This window comes from Agelaius tricolor, unplaced genomic scaffold (genome assembly GCF_023055355.1).
Source record: "Agelaius tricolor isolate 1412-34295 unplaced genomic scaffold, bAgeTri1.0.p SCAF_2, whole genome shotgun sequence".
Classification (NCBI taxonomy): domain Eukaryota; kingdom Metazoa; phylum Chordata; class Aves; order Passeriformes; family Icteridae; genus Agelaius; species Agelaius tricolor.
The window spans coordinates 64,957,501-64,962,035 of record NW_027269262.1 but is presented as its reverse complement, the minus strand read 5'-3'; positions in this window follow the sequence as shown (position 1 = coordinate 64,962,035).

The following is a 4,535-nucleotide window of genomic DNA, read 5'->3' as shown; positions in this document are numbered from 1 at the left end:
AGGCCATGTCATTATTAGTTTCCACATTCTTCTCAGCCTCCAAGCCTGAGAGCTTTTATAACATAGGTCTGATGCTTTCAGTCTTAAGCCTTCAGAGAGAGGAGCAAAGGAAAACAGAAATGAGAATCTGGAAAGGAAACACTGTGATTGTCTTCCTCGCTTTTAACATCTGTCCTTGGCAGCTTTTCGCTCAATGATTAAGTAAATAATGCACATTGAGTCTAGATGTAAGGTGTGTGAAAAGAGAAGGGCACAGTGGATTCTGCATCTGTGGTATATATCACAAAGAGCAAATTTACATGAGACTTTTTGATTCAAGCAGCAATTAGTTTCCCCCATTCTTTTTAGATTTATTCAGGTGAGTAGATGAGAAGGGCATTGTGGCCAGCAGTAATAAATGAGCCTAGGAAACTATGCTGACAAAGGACAGCAACAAGCATTGCTTTAAAAGGAATGTCTCCAGATCCTCGGACACCTAGACTAGGCTTCCTAGAGCTTCAGAGTCTGCCCACTTTATTGTGAGAGAATTCCCTTCTTTCAAGACAGAGAATGCACTTTCTAGCACCAGCCTTCCTTTCCTGCACATCCCACCAAAAAAAAAAAAAAAAAAAAGATAAAGAAGCAGAGTCATGAATGTATTTCTTGTATTTAATCACCCGATGAAATACAATTAATACTTCTTTCTCTAAAAAATAGAGAGAGAAAAAAAAATCTAACAAATTAATGACAGAACACACCCTACTTCAAAATACCCTTTGGTGCTGCTGTGTGAGTTAAACTCTGGATTGTTTCCTAATTATTACAGAAGGGGAAAAAAGGACTATCAAAGCCAACTTAATTTCCCTCAACTAGGAGCATATCAATGAGTGAATATCTTCCTGATTAAAGGACTGATGTAAAAGATTAGTGTATTTAGCATAAAATCAGCTGTGGCCAGCTCTGGAAATGTCAGAGCTGCATCAGACTGTCTGTCTATCCTGTGTGCACTCAAAGTACATCTTCAGAATTGTTGATGGCACTATTACAGATAGAGGCACCCCGCTTAGTGCAGCTGGCATTGAGTGCTGCACTTTTTAATAGAGGCAGCTAGACAAGACCCCTAGATTACACATCGACCCCTATAACTTGAAACTCTAAGGAGAAAGCTGACCAGACAAGCAGTTATGATGATCTATTCAAAGTGGTTGAATAGTCTCTTTTTTTTTTTTGTATGGAATAAACGTACATGAATGAACCTTTGCTTGCAATCCTACAGAGCCTGCAACCCCCTCCTACTGTTGTCACCTCCCTTCCTCCCTTCTCTTCCCTCTCTGTACTGCCATTAAAAGATAAATGGAGAAGGGGGAAGGGACGAGGAAAAAAAAAAAAAAAGCTTCTCTTAGTCTATTTCAGGTACTTTGAGGGGAAAAATTCAAATACAGGTGCACCAATTGAATGCCACTATAGGGCTTTGGATGTGAGTGTGATGCGTTTGTCTGTAGAACTTGAGAACTTCACCCATGCTAGTTGCTTGACACAAAGTGGTTTGAGAGGAGTGTCCCTGAGAGAGATCAAGTCCACTTCACACTCAGAAAGCCTTTTTTTTCCCCAGCTCTGTTCTCTTAGCTCCTCCTTTTGTTATACTTCAGTGTATGTTTTCCTATTCCACCCTGCAAAGTGACACTGAATGCAGATGAGCAGTTACAAAACCACTGAAAAAATTAACACTACCAGATAACTTTAAGTGATACCAAATACATTGGTAATGCTTTTCAGCTGACTTCAGGTATAACAGATATATACTTCAAGGACATGGATAACTGCCATGACCAGAGTAGACATAACTATCTACTCTGGTCATGGCAGTTACCATATTTTTATTTGTATATCTGTGTCAAAATGTCCAACACTTCCATTTTGGGGTTTAGTTTTTTGCACATAAATTCTATTTTTTTGCTTTCAACAGTATCTTTACTTAAACAAAATTAGTGAAATATTTCAACATATTTATTTTCCCTAAAAATAAATTCCTCACCCACTTTTTATCCAAACAATAAGTATGAAAAAAAATCTAAACTTGAAGTAATAATTTCTAGATAATTACAAAAATGCAGATGTGAATTAGGCATAATTTTGAACTAGAACTGAATTATTTTAATAAAAAATAGTTATTATTCATATATTAAACAAAAATATCAGCTGTACTCTAGAGTGTTTAATCTTTTTGCAAAAATATTGAAATAAATTAATTAACCCTTCAATATTTCTAAATATAAAAAGCTTGTATGCTGGAATGAAAGGCTTAAATCCAATATTAATGAAATGTCATAAAATTCTATTGCCTTTTTGGACTTTTAGTCTTGTCTGTCTAATTATGACATTTAATCTGTATGATCATTATTAATCACTGGCCATTATACTTTTCCCTATAAATTTGTGTGTCTGGTTCACTTTTATGAAAAGAATTCTGAACTTGGATACAATACACAACTACAACTGCACTTACCTTAGAAAATCTATTTTAAGAACCCAATTATGGGACAATTCAGCAAGAGATTCTACTCATAAATTCGGCAGCCAAAGCCATCAACCCCTATATATCTTATACGGTCCATTGGATGATGGTTAAAAAATAAAGTGATGTCAGGGAGGGTATGACACATTGAACTGAGGACTTAAATCTCTTTGGCTCCTCTGCACCTTTGTTGTCTGAACTGAACTTGGATAAGCTGCCTGTTCAGGACTCACAGTCAATTATCACTGATAATTTTTTCAGCGATAAAATGACTGTAGCTCATATTCCTACTATTGAAACACTGAGCCAAATTGTCATAATTGGCATCAATAATCATTTTGCCTTGGTAGAGACCTGTTTGAACAGTGTTGCCACATTAAATCTTCTGAATTTAGTTCCAGCATATTAAATATCAAAACCATGTGAACAGACGAAGAATCAGAACATTTTTCCTCAGAAACGATCTTATTTAAGAGTCAAAGTTATGAAATTTGTCAGTGCATGCATTCATGTTGTCATATTTCCACATCATTAGATACAGTCTGTAACAGTAACTAGGAAACAGAGACTTTCTGTACAAAATGCACAAGGCACAAGAAACAGAGATAGACATAGATTTAAAGATGTTAATTTATTAAATATGGGGGCACTAGACAGTGAAAGGCTGGGCAGTACAATTCTCTTTCCCCCTCTCAACCCAAAATATCAAGCTCTGTATTGTGTCCAGCATGGGGTTAAATGGCAACATCTGATATAAACAATAAATCAGAGCGGGCTCTATTCAGCGTAATCTTCAGGTCTCAGCCCACCTCTGAATCATCTTGGGGTTTTTTTCTATAAGCAGAGATGAGGTGTTTCTTAGTCTGCAAAGACTTAGAGTCCTTCTTCCTCTTTATGGGCTAAAAGTTCAGCTATCAAAATGTTGTGATTATTAATCATGTTTTCCTCTAAAAGCTGACCCTTTCTGATTTAGTCAGTTCTTGACACTGGTAATAAGTCACAACTGGAATGAATATTACTTGTTTTCAAACATCTAATTTCTTTCTACTTTAAAAACAATGTCCTCTAAGAAAGGAGGAAAAAAACCCCAAAATACACCAACCATAAAATTATTTCTGTGGTTTCAGATGGGTGTGGCAGCTAGACCACCAAATCTAGAAGACGTGACAATACATCAGATTCACAAGTGGATGGAATGGGATTGAGTGTACATAGGGACAACATGGTTGTGAGATAGTGAAGAAGTCTTTTAATAGTGAAAGGGAAACAGAAATATAGCCAGGCAGTCCATTCAAATCTTCTTTGACTTTCAATAGAAAGCAAAATAAGGTAGAGTAATGCCTATTACCACTCAAAATTTTATTGTTTTGAGAAACAAAAAAATTATGAAGAACTTGGAAAAGAATGCTTTTCTCTTCCTCCTTGGAGACTCTCGAGGTAAGTAGTCTGCCAAATTACTGTCCAGATTAAAAAAAATCATACTGTACCTTATCTTACAAAAATAATATTGCCAAAAATATTTAAAATAAAAAATAAGGAAACAAACAAAAAAAAGTTTTGTCATTGCTAATAAAGTCATCCAAGGTGTTTTGGGGGTTTTATAGAAAGATAGAAGATAAACAGTCTCTGCTCCAGAGAACTTACTCACAGTAAAAGGAACATGACAATTGAAAGCAAAATCTTGGCATATAAATATCAGCAATTTTGAGTCAATGCCAAAAGTTTATTTCTAGATTAACAATAATGCAAAAAGCATTACTGCCATTTAGATAAAATAACAAATGTAGCAAAATTGAACTTGCAAATTTTAATATTAAAAGAAGGTCTCTCTGACATAATCACATTAACACTGATGTCAGATTTTCATAAATGTATCATATAACTTTTTTTGGGTAACATATACTAATTTAGAATAGCTACTAATGAATCAGCTCCAAGTAATGGCTGTATCAAAACTTTTGAAAAAAATCAGAGCATCAGTATTTGTTTTCTTATTTTTCTGCTCCCTTCTTTCCTCTAAAAGCTCAAATTCTTTCAACTC